Below are 15,984 nucleotides of genomic sequence, written 5' to 3'. Positions count from 1 at the left end.
TTCTGTACACATTGCATTCACAGTACAAATCAACTACAACAAAATCACAACAAAACACTTAAGCCTATTTGTTATGCTTTTTTTGTTTTCCCCCTCTGCAAGTGTGTGCAGATGCCAAAGTTGCCATTGGCAGTCCTATAAAAGCCAACACTACCGGTGCCCACGCAATGATCTGCTTCACACCAATGAAAAAAATACTGAAATGGGCCTTATATATTCTTTAAAAGCTACTGAATTGTGAACAAAGATGGAAACAGCGACATCAAATATTTAGAATTAAGTGGGGGGAAAGCAGAGGATTAAAAAAACCTGAAATCCTGCATTAATTTAAAAAAGGAACCTTTTGAGTTTAGAAGGTAAATGGCTGTGCTTTATCTTCAGCGGCAGATTATACTAAATTATACTAAAAAGTGTTCCTAATACATACAAATACAAAATATGCTACTTTTATTATAGCCTAAAACATGAAGGCATGGACTGAATTAACATGTATAGTTAGGTGTTAGTTCAACTACCAATAAGGAATGGGAGAGTAACAATACCTGGTATCAGTATTGAGCCAATAGCAGGCTTAATTTCAAGGTACAGCTACTCGCGACCACCATCCTGTGGCTGTTTTACAATCAGGAACTAGAAATTAGAAATGAAAATAATAGAAAAGTGCCATTAATTTCATGCAATTTTAAGGGCAAATTGGGATTTATAGGCATTTCTTTAAAATGATCTGTCGTTCTTTGGGGGATTTTTTTATGCATCCAAAGTGGTGATGGTACTTGGCAAAATCTTCTTTAATTACTGTGAAAATCTATTACAGTATATTACTGTATGTATGTATATATATATATATATATTAGAAGCAGGGCAGCACGGTGGCTGACTGGTTAGCACGTCCGCCTCCCAGTGCAGAGGACGTGAGATCGAGTCCGGGCTTCGGCCTTCCTGGGTGGAGTTTGCATATTCTCCCCGTGCTTGCGTGGGTTTTCACCGGGTACTCCGGTTTCCTCCCACATTCCAAAGACATGCATGGCAGGTTAATTGAACACTCCAAATTGTCCTTAGGTGTGATTGTGAGTGTGGTTGTTTGTCTCTGTGTGCCCTGCGATTGGCTGGCAACCAGTTCAAGGTGTACCCCGCCTACTGCCCGAAGCCAGCTGGGATAGGCTCCAGCACCCCCCGCGACTCTTGTGAGGAAAAGCGGCCAAGAAAATGGATGGATGGATGGATATTAGAAGCATTTACTGTATATAAATTACAGTTAGCCTACTTACTGTATTTACTTTTTCTTAAGAAAACAGTAATTCACTGTAATCTAGTTTACAACTGTTTCTTGTATTTACTGGCAACTAAAGTTGCCAATAAATTCCTGTAAATAAATAATACGTTATGTCATTGTAAAATCCATCCATCCATTTTCTTAACCGCTTATGGCTTTGGACAGTAGGCGGGGTAAACCTTAACGGGCTGCCAGCCAAACGCAGGGCACACAGAGACAAACAACCATCCACACTCACAATCACACCTAGGGACAATTCAAACACTCAATTAACCAGCCATGCATGTCTTTGGAATGTGGGAGGAGACCGGAGCACCAGGAGAAAACCCACGCAGGCACGGGGAGAACATGCAAACTCTACCCCAGAAGGCCGAAGCCCGGACTCCATCTCATGTCCTTAGCACTGAGAGGCGGACGCGCTAACCAGTCATCCACCGTGCCGCCCGCGTTATAAAATCAATATTTTTTGTGCAGTAGCGTGCATAAATGAATGTTAGCTGTAATGTTTTTCGGAGAAATGCGATGTGAAAACAATGCAGACTGACCTCGCACTAAAATATTACTCACCAATTCGCTGAATTCTTATCCTTTCTCCGGTGACAATATAGGGTCCGCTATTTGCGTATTCTCCTATACTGTATAGATACCCGCCAAAATCCGACAATCTTTACAGTATTTTCATGTAATCCACATATATACATGCCAAAACACGCTGTAAAATGTACACTATTTCACCGCTAATTACTTTGTTTTTACCCATAATGCACTTTGTTTTAACCATAATGCATGTTGATATACAGTTAAATACTGTAAAATTAAAAACAACAAAATGCTGTAATTGTTTCCTGTAGATTTTACAGAAATTTGTTACAGTGTACTGGTATTGGTCTGAAAAAGAGTGGTATCAAACATCCCTACTATCAGGATTCCATATAAAGGGGAATAATATCAATAAACAGTAAAACAGAGGGCCCACACGCTAACATTATTTTCAATCTAATGACAACAATCATTTAAACCGAAAGGATTTTAAAAATATTATATTTGAGCAAGCATGTTAGCAAGACATTAATAACGTTTTTGTGAGTATCCAGAAGTTGTTTTTTTAAGTGCAAAAAGAAGAGTCATCCAAAATCATCTTATGTACATTTTAAGCTGTTGTCTGTTCATTTGAACTGAGGAAAAAAAGAAAAAAGAACAATGCTGGAGAGGACATAGTAACTAAGTATTTACAGAATGTATTGTCCTTCTAAAGTTACTGATTGTTATTTCTGATATTAACCTCCTAATAAGATGCTTATTTTCCTAGGCAAGTATCTTTACCAGAAGCTCGAAAAACCCGAAAAAATGCTTGACAACATTAAGAGGTTATCGACCGGTACACGAGCTCCCAGGCCCCCAACATTTTTCTAATAATACTAACTCACGCTTATGTAACATAATTTCATTTGAACCGAAAAAAGTAGCAAACACCATAACTTGCAATTGTTGATAACCTTCTCACTTCAACATTTATCAGCAAAATCCTGGAGGACACCATATGATGACTCTGATATTAACCTCTCGCTATGACTATTGGACAATTGCTTTAAAAGTTTGTTTTTGTAAGCATCTTAGCGAAAGGCTAATAAACAGGTGGGTTTATTACAGACAATTTCAAACCAGCCTCCAACACCTGTAATATTTTTTGTGAAAACCCCCTAACAAAACTCTTTCTGTATTATCTGTCAGCTCATTGAACCAAAAAAAAAAAAGTGGAGTAGCAAGTAAGCAGTCAAGCAAGCATCTTGGCGAGGCTAATAAAAGAGACATTACAAGGGGTCATAAAGCACCATGTTATAACGTAACACGAGAGGTTATCAACAATTTCAAATGGGAACATCCCTTCTGCCATAAAATAACAACATACTGCAATCATTATGAACACTGTAAAGCTGTCTTCTTGCCTGCATCCTTTTCTTCTTTCTCCTCCTTTCTTCTCTCAATTGCGCACCTGAAGCCTTTGATCTTTTCCTTTTGATGTTTACGATAAATGTAACTACATCGACCACCAATGGCCAAGCCTAAGCTGCATCTATTGTACAGAGTGTGACTCCAAAAAGGGGTACAATTTCCCCATACAAATGCCCATGATTGACAACTAGCCCCATGACCCCCCCCCCCCCCCCCCTTTTTGATTGCTAATTGAAAATGGAGTGAATGAACAGTACACAGATTCACACTTGCTGATCAATTTCTCTCCTTCCTATTTCAACTTCACCTTAGGCAAGACTATTGAGGAGTCAAAAGATGTCAGGAGCAAGATTCAAAATCATCAGAAAAGAGATTTTTGGAGAAGGTGCCAACCGTTGGCGTCATTATTTGAAAGTGGAAGACACACAAAACGGGCTTTGGTCAGAAATTTTGTGCAAGCCTCAAAGACTAACAAAAATAGTATGAACACAATTACAGAGACATAACCAGAAAATGCAAGCCACTTATTTACAGGAAAAATTAAAAGGCCGGATTGGAACAACCCTAAAAAGTCTTTAATATGAACTTTTACCAAATGTCATGTCTTGGGATTTCATGCATGAAAACAGCCTCTAGGCCAGCATTTGTGATTTTGTCTGCCAATTTAAAGAAAGATACAAGAAAGTTGATTCAGAGATCCTTTTATTTTTCAAGGCCTAATACTTTGCTCAGTGTGTGAGAGGCTCCAAATATGATTGTGTTTTTAATGCGAATGAGCATCTCTCACTGTGAAAAACTATTACACTGAAATAGATGCCCCGCCTCACTTAATACTGCTGCTGTGAAGCACTGTTGCAAAGTTTTTATGGAGGTGCCCTCACATTAGTCAGGATGCACTTATGTGTGAGTGTATGTGTACAAAAAGAATACAGTGGTACTTCGGAATTTGAACATAATTCGTTTCTCCGAATTGTTCAACATTCGAAATATTTTTTCCCATAGGAAATAATGTAAATGCAATTAATCCGTTTCCAAGCTCCAAAAACAGAAAATTCCCATTTTAATTTCTATTGATGTTTTTTTTTTTACATTTACAGTACAGTACAGTATTTAAACAATAAAAAATACCTTACCTTACCTGTTGAGGTGTGATGGCATCAGTGGATGATAAATGCTGTGTTAATGCTAGCTTTAGTTCAGTTCTGAGTTTGTGTATTTTACATTGGGCTTATTGTTAGACTACTAAACTCTCCTTGCGTGCATTGTTTAACGTCAGGCACGTTGTTGAAGAGCTAAGGGGTGCTCCCAGTGCCAGTATTTACAGAAGTAGTCACGGTAGTTAATCTCCTTCCTAATTCCACTGTGGTTCGTGGCACTGTATATTTTTCTTTGCTGCCATTGGCACTGTTGTCTTTCTTTGGGCCCATAGCGAAGAGAATTGTCGTGGAAAAATCAAAATGCCCTCGCGAGTATCGAGCACCTCCAGGAGTATTCACGATCTGAGCATTCGGCATTGCTCAGCATCTTTGTTGCTTGGCATTTAGTTGCCACCAGATGGTGTCAAGCAATATTGGACATGGCTTTGACCTGATTACAAAAATAACAGAATAGATTCATTCAAAATCCACAAATGCGTCTATTTGTAACTGCAGAATCGGGTTTCACTAAACAGATCTTTTTAGTACCAACATTTTAATTTGTACTCTTTTGTTAATTGTGTACTGCTTTCCTATTTCACCAAAGTTTCCGGTTCTATGATTCTCATCACACTTTTTCTTTTTGGTCACTGGTGCCACATCTGTGACATGCGTCACGAAGACAACTCAACACACACTCATACGAGATTGACCAAATGTTAGATGAAGTCTTGTATGACTTGCCCTCTGAAGAATTGTACTTTGGCAACATGTTTTTCAAGGGCTTTTTTTTTTTTTTTTTGTAATTCAGGGGCATTTGGCTTTAGATGTTCCACTTGAATTGATTCTTTGTGACAAAGATCAGCGCAGAAAACCAGATGTTGGTGAAAAGGTTCCATTGCACACGCATTAGATTGATTGCTTTAGTTTTGTGTGTGTGTGTGTATGTGTCAAACACCATATGGACCTTCATCAGCTCACCGACAACGAGGGAGAGAATTGACAATGTGAAATGCCATGAGTGCTGTATACGGGTACATTATTTATCCAGGGGAAAAAAAGGTACAGGCAGAGATTAATCAAAGCTGCCTCTCATGCGTATGCAGCGGACCCTCCAATATGCCTTTGGGGTTGTCCTTGCAGCACATCCTGATGCATTCAGAACCTCGCCGCATGGCCAGATATTTAGCTACAAAGAAGTCAATGTCAATATTAGGCTCATTATTTGAAATCTGTTTATGGGTGTCAGCAATCTGTTCCCTTTGCATTGTCTGCCTTTTCCACTTCATTTTATCCTTGATTATTTTGAAATTTGCTAGTGCACTAGCATCCACAATTTCCGAGCGATGGCCAGACACTAAGAAGCAAAACCACGTTCAAGGGACACTTGACTCGTTGAGCTGTTTTTAGCACCAAAAGGTTTATATTTTGTCCAGAATGAATTTGGTAACTTCATAATTTTTTTATGTACATTTATTACCTTAAAATACTGTACAAATTTTTCAATTTGCTGTCGACGGAAGATGACATAACGTGCCGAGGAAGTGGGTAATGACCAATCATGGCTCAGTTTGCTGGTGACGCATGATTGGTCGTTACCTACTTCCCCAGCACAGGTGATTTCATCTTCAGTCGACAGCATGGAAAAATTAGTTGTTAAAGTTATTAATTGTATAAGAAAATAATGAAGTTATTGAATTAATTCTGGACAAAATATTAACTTTTTACTGCTGAAAAGGGCTCAATGGGTCAAGTATCCCTTTAAAGACAAAAGCTAGAAATAATTTAATGAATCAGCAAGCTAAAAGTGTTTCCAGCATTCATTTCTCCTATATTAATTGACAAGCGAAATTGGCGCGTTAATGAAATGTGGCCTACAAAAGACAACTAATAGCTTTACTTCACCTGTATCAGAGTGTTAATCTAATGTTTGCCACATCATAGTTGTGGTTTCCATCCATCCTTTTTCTTAACCGCTTGTTCTCACAAGGGTCGCGGGGTTGCTGGAGCCTATCCCAGCTGGCTTCGGGCAGTAGGCGGGGTAGTTATGGTTTACCTCAGATGAAATTAATATAAATGTATTTGTATTATGACATACACACAATTATCCGTGCAATTGATTGTTATGCATAGTATTGACAACAAACTGGATTTGAAAAAAGAAGTTGGAAATTTTAAGGATATAAATATTGGTTTAATTGATGCTAAAAATGGATGGAAATGCTTGTAATATTTGTTAAAAGTGGAGGAAATTTCAATTTTAGTCCAGATTTTCTGGCGAAATGAAAAGAACAAACCTTTTTAGCAAGAAATATTGAGTGGACAGGCTCCATTTGCTTTAGTGGGCCAGTTCTGGCCCATGGGCCTTGAGTTTGACATCTGTGGTTTTATGGGGATTCCTTTTCCTTCTCTGGGCTACCCCCAGTTGTCAGGATAACGAAAACTGTCCTGGGGCTTGTACAGGCAGCAACAGTCAACAGGTTCATGCAGAGTGTTCGCTAATTCTTTATCCTTTGTGTGCTTTGACCGAAGAATACCAATGACCTTTTATTACATATTAGCTGGGGACTGGAGACAAAACAAGAGTAATAATTCTTTAAGGGAGCCAACCTCTTTACAGACTGCCTATCAACGCTAATGTTGTCTTTTGACAGCAAATTAATATACATTTTAAACCAACCAAGGAGCTTTGTGGTGTTCGCCAAGAAAAAGCTACAAAAGGTGGCGTGTGCAATTTATGAGGTGTGACAATAAAGAAACACGATGTTAACTCTATGCCAGATGACTATGCTTATGTGAAAGTGATGTATAACATCTCTACTATTCTATGCTATTGTGACGCATGAATGATATATACTGTATCAAGTTCTATATTGTTAACAAGATAAAAGATTACCTATAGGGAACCTATAACACATTGTCAACATTATCTTCAATACTGTAATAAATATGCACCTGAATAAGATGCATCTTTTGTACATTTGAATCATCAAATAATGTAAACCACAACCAGTCTGAACAAGTGGAATCACTCTTATCACACACTGCAAAAGCATAACCAGCATTTTACAATAATTAACAGTATCATTTTACAGAAGTTTGTTGTAATTAAGTTCCTGTAATATCCCAATGAATACCGGTATAAACTACAGCAACCTTGGATTTGACAGCATATAACTGTTATTTTACAGTAAAATCCTGTTATATCACAGAAAGGCCTGTAATATCACAGCGATACAGTAAAAAAAAAGAAAAGCAAGGATTTCGTAGTATTCAACAGTGTATATTTTTATTCAAATATACCCTGCTAAGTCACATGACGTAAAGGAACTTAGAACCTCTTAAAGTGTAAAAGTTTCTTGCGTGATTAATGAAATATAAATCAACGACAAAGCTGCTTCCCGTCCCTTCCGGTAGAGCTCATGCGACCTTAGATCGGAAAAAATATGAAGGATGAGTGAATGAGGGGAGAAATATTATCTTTTGGTCCCGTTTGAATTGTGACACAAAATCCAAGTATGTTGTTAATGAATATAAAACATACATTTTAAGGTGAAGAAAGTTATACTTTGGGGTAAAGCTGTTGAGATAAAAGCTTTTGAAGAAAACCTAATTAGAGAAACTACAAAAGAGGCGGTCACGTATGTCAAAGCTTTGGCTCACTTCCTGCAGCTTAGAGTGACTGCAATTTGGCGCAAACGGTGGATGGTATAAAAGATGACATACGGTTTTGTGTCATGCATAATCATGAGTAATTGTTCATGATCGAGAGAAGTTTGTGCAGTGACATGTCCATCTTAGGTCCCATGATGTTACCAGACTTCTTAATTGTTTGTGTGTGTGGGCATGGCATTTTATGTCCACCCTTATAGAGTCGTTGTGTCACCCTGGCCACCCCAGTGAAAAAGTTTTAACTGTGCCCCTGCCTCTTCCAACATCATCTTGGCATCTCGAGCAGTCCACACTGGCTGAGCTCCATCATTATCATCCGGGAGCCTTCAATCAGACATTACCCCTCACCAGCTGTGTTCCTTCTGTCAATGTTTTTGCACCGTCTCGGTTCTTGGGGGCCGTTTATATTGTCTTATGTTTACAACCAGTACTCTGAAGGCAAATACTGTATATTGCCAACGCCTTGCCTCATGCACAGTGGAAAAGGAGTATGGTATTGATTGATTATTGTTTTCACATAAGGAGTGTCAAATTAATGTGGATTCAAGGGAAACCCTATTTTTCCCTTGGGCCGCATTGCAGTGTCACAAGAGCCAAAATCAACGATTGAATTAGAGTCTTTTCGTCTTCCTGTCAGTTTTCAAGCCACTTGCACAAAAAGTAAGAAGCAGAACTTACTTTGTACACTCACCCATACGAACACACACACACACGCATCCATCCTTTTTCTTAACCACTTGTCTTCACACGGGTCACGGGGGGTGTTATCGCCTTTCCCAGCTGGCTTTGGGCAGTAGGCGGGGTACACGCTAAACTGGTTGTCAGCCAATCGCAGAGCACACACGCATACATACACAATTAATTTGCATGGTCCCGAACAAAGAGCAACCAACCAGATTTTAGCCAAAGCGCATTTCCATCAATAAAATGTTACCAACAAAATGTGTTGCGTAAATTTTACCTTATGTTATTCCCAAAAATTTGTACTTATATTGTACTATTTTTTGTGTAACTGTTTTTATACTATTCTTAACTGAATATGCAGCTCAATAAAATGACAATGCTGGATGTACAACAATATCTAACTAAGTTCTAAACAGTACTATGTGTCTTACAATGAGCATCTCTTCACGAAACAGCATTGTTAGATGTTAAATCTCTTTTATGCTTAAAAAAAAGATGGAGGCTGTGTTGTTGGTGAATCATTTCATTTCTTGTAGAGGCCAACAGCAGAATTAAATAACAAATATTGCAAAAGCTAAATGGCCACTTTTTTTTCTTTTTTTTTTTTGAAATGGCCACTTTTGACTAGACAACAACTTGGCCAATAAATAACAATCTGTTTTCGACATTAGCCTCAGGCATTGTTTTTATTGTTGCATAAGCTACAAAATCATGGTGACAGTGTTTTATCTGCAACAAAAATGTCATGCATTAATTTTGTTGCACATCACTTACTTTAGGCCGGGAGCCAGGTCCACTCCTCAGGATGTTTTTTTGTTATTATTTTAATTTTTATTGGCCATCACAAGTTGATAGTGACCGTTTGGTCACAAGGACAAAAAAACACCCCTTTTGGGAAAAGCTTCTGGCGAAATTGTGTAATTGCAAATGTAAAGGTACAGCCACTGCATAAATGGTCAGAAAACTCTAACATTTTGCACGGTGTATCCTGGCACATGGGGGAACTAGTAGGAAAATAATCATGGGCTTCCTGTATTTCAATTCTCAAATACCACCCTCAACATACCCTGAAAGATAAAAAAAAAAAAATGTCTTTCCGCCTGACAAATTACCATTAAAAGTTGTCACACCGTGGTCTTGTCATTTCCTGTTTTATTTTGAAAATTTTGACTCCTTTCGTTTCAGGTCACTTGCCCTTCCTCATGTGGTGTCAGTGTCAACCCTGATTCCTGATTGTGTCCACCTGTTTCCCATTACCCTCATGTGTTAAATGGTCTGCGTCTCCCCTGTCTTGTGCCAAAGTGTTTTCGTCAGAACCACTCAAGCCAGTCACAGTCCTCAGCCTTGTTGTCCTGTCTCTTGTGTGAACTTTGGTTTGTAACTTTGCATAGCCACAGTATAGTTTTAGTTAAGGAGTGATATTGTTTTGTTTGTAGTTTAGACATCCTCCCTTTTGGAGCACCTTTAGTTTAACTTTTAATAGCCTTTGTTTTTTCCTTCTAAACAAGTTTTTTTTGTTTGTTTAATAAATATCTGCCTTGGCCTCAAACCCCTATCTCTGCGTCTGAGTCCTAAATCTGCCACGTCGTGTCAAAAGTGATCCTTTTCAAACATTTCAAACACAGCGTTGAGAGTGACGTTGTATCTTCTTCTGCGCATGCGGGTCACTTAGGGGACGCATTACGTCCACACAGCAGACAGACTGAGGTCGCAGTTAATAGGTGATATGAACGCTTACTCCAAAAAAATCGCAATTGAGCATTAAGACCTGCAGTGTGAACGTAGCCTTAGAGAGCCTTCATCTGTCAGAAAAAGACCATACTGACAGTGACTATAAAATCCCAAATCACCAATGCAGCAAATATTCAACCTTTCCCATTTGAACTGGAATAACTATAATAACTGTAATAACTACAGTATATTTGTGGCCTCAAACACCACTTTTTTTGGTTTTGTTTATTTATGTTTTCAGAATGCCTTTAAACTGCCAAGTAATTGAACACCAATCGACAGGCACAAAGTGGTAAAGTAACTGTGTTTGGTCCTCAAATGTTCTTCACATATCCGGAGTATCATTGTTGATCCTTGAGGTAAAACTGCTGCACAACATAATGACTTCTGCACTGTGGATAGCTGGCTGTCACTGCTTGCCTCTGGAGCGTCTCGGGGATGTTCTCCATTGAGCCAATGTGTTTCCCCTCCATCGTAACACCTTCCATTGTGTGTGTTAATGAGCTTTGTGTCTCACATCTTCGCTCAGCACTTAAATTTGTCAGCCTTTTCCTTGACATGATGAGAGGTTCTGTCTTTGCCAGTGTGTGCTGAGGCTCATGTTTAATCGATACTGGGCATGTAATTACACAAGTGTCATGGGTGCTTTATGTTTATGTTTCGGCTATAATGTGTTGCCTGATTGAGTCCATCAAAATGCTAATGGGAGTCACGTTGATGTTTCTCACCCAGTTGTGTAAATGTGGTCGTGAATGCTTGTCTGTCTCTATTCGTGCCCTTTGATTGACTTGCAATCAGTCCAGAGTGTTGTATACCTTTTGCTCAAAGTCATCTGGGATAGGCCTTGCCTCGGAGCAACAATGACCAGGATAAGCGGTATTCAATTAACATATAAACAACTAAACACCCAAAGATGTGCATTATACAATGAACCTACTGTTGTCGATTTCTAAAGACGTAAAAATGCAAGAGGGCTTAAGATTGAGACATTTAAGAACATCCGTCTAATCAGCAAGGAGGAGGCTGAGGTTGAAAACGCAGCTTCCTCTTCCCTTCTTTTTCCAGATTTACAGTATTGAACAATAGTATGTCTCCCCATAGTGTCGAAAAGTGGAATTACACCCCAAAACATATTATACATACTATAAATATTTATTTATTATTCAGCATATCCTTTTTTCACAAAATTTGATATACGTATCTGTGTCCCTGATTTGTACACCAAAATAATAATAATAATAATAAGAAGAAAGAAAAAGGTGGACATGAAAACCTAACAAGCAGATGACACAAACACGAGACACAGGATATCAAAACATTACATGAAACAAAACAAAATGTAAAACAATGCAAAAGTCAACAAAAGCATGAATTATGAAATTAGGAAAATGTTGAATTCTACCAGAATCATGTAAGCCTCTTTGTTTTATGATTTTCTTAAGGTTTTAACTGTCTTTTTACATGCACTTTACATATCCGATATGACTATGTTTATATTCACTGAACGATGGACACACAAAACAACCCGCAAGTGCAGACACTTAAATCAAATTTAAATAACTCTAAAAGTGTCAACACCAGGCAGGAACAACACATAAATAATGCCAAACAATATAAAGTAAATTAAATGTTGTACATTGCCATTATACATTTGGATTAACTGACTTGAATGGATGGAATGCATTATAAATGACTTACTGTTTGCTTAGCCTGGGCTGATGTGAGGATATCGAATTTCACATGTTCCTGGTCTTGGTCTTCCCATATTCCTTCGTCTTATCTGCTTTCCTGTGCTACTCACTTTTGACTTCTCTTACAATCAAAAATGTCCCCAATAAACTACTTTGAGTTATTCCTGCTTTCACGTGGTTGCTTTTCTGTAGCATTTGGGACCACCTACCTCCACAAATCATGAAAAAGGAACCAACCAAAAATGGATCTAGCAGCCAACACTTGGCACCCTCAGGCTGCATGCGATTCTGCCATTTATCAAGCCTTCCATTCCATGAGACCCATTTCGATTCTCTATCTTTCCCTGAAACCTTTATTCTAATCCTCTCTCGTGTTTCTCTTGTGTGTTCAGTTCCTAGGCTTTAACCCTGGAGAACCCACTGGGTCAAATTTGGCCCCTATAAATTCTGCTACTCAAATAACAAAGACCTTTTTTTTTTTCCAGCAGTGATTTTGTCCCTGTGTTCTTGTTTCCATTGGCCAAAGTGTGTTTGTACATTCAAAATCCAGTTCTAAAATGCAACAAATAAAACAAAAAAAATTATATTGTTCAATGTAGCTGTGTATTTGATTGATTATTTTCTTAAATTCTAAATAGTTTACTGACAGTTTTTGTTATTCAGATTTTTCGAAATGATACCCCTAAATCTCAAAAGGGTCAAATTTCGCCCTAATCCTAAATTAGCGAATAAAGAGTTAAAATTGAAAAAACATATATTTTGGTGTTCAGTGAATTTATAGCAGTCATTTAATGTATAATTCATAATTTTCCAAAGAAGAAAAGGGTTCTTGGGTTCTCCAGGGTTAAATCGCATTACCCACAATCCATTTTTTTCCTGACCAGGACATTCATTTTTAGTATACCAGCAAGAGTGTATGAGTAATTTAAGCGTTAGCCTCCATATTGAAACATCACTGTCTCAGCCATTTTGGTCAATATTGATGGCACAATGTACAGTCTCTGTTCTAAAGATGTTTAGCATTGAGAAACAAACAAAGATATATGCAACTGTCAATGTAACAAGATTTACCATGTGCACCACGTCCATCAACGCAGTACAGTAGAAGACTGCTGTCGAATTTCAGCAACTGACTTCATTCACTTCTTCACTGTAATAGCACTTCTTCTTTTTTTGCATAGTAGGCCACTCTATAGGAAGCTGCTTGGACACAGATGGCATACAAAACTAGGAAGTGGATGGCAGTTGATATGTTACTGTAATTGACGGTCACCATGCCTGGGAGACAGGAAACACATTTCCAAGAATAGATAATACCATTTTTCATCACTACCAGCTACATTTTAGATCCTTTGTCATATGATCTTCTCGCAACTAGAACTTAACGGCATGCACAGATTTGCAAAGTTTCAATGGCGATGGACATCAATAGTAAATCTTTAAAAAAAAAAAAAGTTTTTAATGCAATTCATACACAACTCATAAGGTTGGTCACTTGGTCTTCATTCATTGGAGATTGAAAAATGTTGTGACTTTTTTGTTTTTTCAAATATATATCTTTCGTCATTCTCAAATATCAGAAAATATTATTAAAGGGATCATTCAGTCGGGATGCCAGCTCGCCCATTGTGTGAGGAAGGCAGTGAGAAGTTAAGGGTATTATGCTATTTAAAATGCGGTAAAAAATCATCTTAAATATATTTACAGTATATTAAAACAAGTGATTACTATTAACTCTTTATGTCAAATGTGTGAAAGTGGACTAAATGAAATATATAAACAATTCAATAAGTGAATGGAGCTGGGCGAATTAGTTTGAAATCAGCGTGGATGTCCGGAGCTTAAAAAGCGACACACCCAGTCACGGCTGAAAATAAACAGAATGTAAACAAACAATGCTACGGGTACCGAGCTGGAGTTGTTTATATTAAAGGTAGTGCAGAAACATCTATAGGCCTATAGGCCTGGCCCTGTATGGTCGGTCATCAGTTAGCTCCCAAGGACCACATGAGTAGCCTGTGGGCCTATTCCAAAAATAGCTCACCAGTGATGGGATATTGTGATTTCCCAGGAATGTTGTAGAAATAATTTCAAAATAGATACTTGCAGAGATATATGGGTGTAAAGTGTTAAATCATTGTTGATTATGTGTCCTCACATAGATGAATACATTAATTATTAATAATGTATAATTAAATGTATTTTGATAAAAAAAAAAAAAAAAGTAATTTTACAAGTGTGTATCAAGCTGGTGGTCCTTTGCGTGAATCAGTATCCAAGTAGTAGCTTCTTTTTTTCAAAAAGGTTCTGCTCTGCTTTCTGCTCTTGTTCATTTGGAGTAGATAAACGAATAAACACCAGCCATAAGCGGCCTTTGTGTTATTTTGGGCTTCAAAATGCCGCCAATGTCATATTTGTAGAAGAGAGCTGGCAAACCATTCATTGGTGGAAATGAAAAGAAAATGGCAACATGAATGGGGTGAGATAAAGACAAGCTGTTGGAGTGGTCCAACTGGTCCACCATGATCAAGTGACTCCTCCCAGATGCTGTTCCATGTCCACAACACATAGACACAACTTGTAGTCATGTCTCTTCCTACAGGTCATCAGTAATGGTAATGATTACACAGTTATGTATTGATTACACATTTAATTAAAGGAGAACAAAGGCATGCGCTCAAGTGAGCGCCAACTCATTTCATTTAATAGGATTCAGTGTAACATAGCCAGCGAGCACATTAACAATAATAATGTGTTATTTATTCTTTGCACATACTTGTAGATTTATTGAATGCACAGGGTCAGATTTCATGTGGCCTGCTAGGAAATGCGATGAAAGTGGATTAAATGAATAAATACTTCAAGTCCTCAGCCAAATCATGTATTTGACAGTTTGGACAGATTATTATGCCGCTTGAGTCCACTCTCTGCAATCATCCTCTGCATAACCAAGAAGACATTTATTTGTACTTGAATGATTGTACAAGTACAAATAAATCTTATTACAGGGGCAGCGGACTCTTCAATATTCGCGAGAGTTACCCAAACGATCAGTCCATTTTCGGGCCAGTCCCCCGACCCCCGTCAATAAACATGAATCGGCTGTCATGCGCACTCCCTTCCCCCGGCGACGGACGATGAATAGTAATGGCTGGATGTTGGTCTCCCCCCCCGTTGATGAATATGTCTGCTAATCCCCCACCACCCGCACCGTGTTGACAAGTTTTTTTCCAGAGCTGAATTTTGTCCCCAGTCCGTTCCTTCAATCAACTCAGCTGTCTAACATTTGAAGGCTTGCTGATTATGTTTTGGGACTTCAAACTTATTGTTCTTGACCCTTACAAAAAACAACTATCTTTCAAATTTGATGAAGAGGACATGAATTGGCTTTTTAATTTAGTTGGGTCTAGGCAGCCTGGTAAATCTGTTGTGTGTTTGCCCATTTCTGAAAATGTGTCTGTGAGACAGACGTTTTTGAGGTCATTTGAAAGGGAATGAGAAATATTATAAATCAATACATATCTTAGTTTCTATGTTGAGAATTGGGGTCATAATTACATGAGTTCAATTAGTTCATTCATAACTTTACAAAAAAGGGCAATAAGAATCATACATAAGGTTGGATATCTGGATCATATTCATTATTTTTACAGTCAAAACTCTTAAAATTTGTTGATATAGTGAATTTTCCGACAGCAGAGAAAATAATGTTTAAAAAATGTTTATCGAGAACGATGGGGTGGGGGGATATAAATTAAGAGGGAAATACAATTGAAAATTTTACATTATTTGTACAAATAGGAGAAGATTCTGTATATCATTTTGTGGGGAGAAATTATGGAAC

Source organism: Vanacampus margaritifer, chromosome 1 (genome assembly GCF_051991255.1).
Source record: "Vanacampus margaritifer isolate UIUO_Vmar chromosome 1, RoL_Vmar_1.0, whole genome shotgun sequence".
NCBI lineage: Eukaryota > Metazoa > Chordata > Actinopteri > Syngnathiformes > Syngnathidae > Vanacampus > Vanacampus margaritifer.
This window is presented reverse-complemented; position numbering follows the sequence as displayed.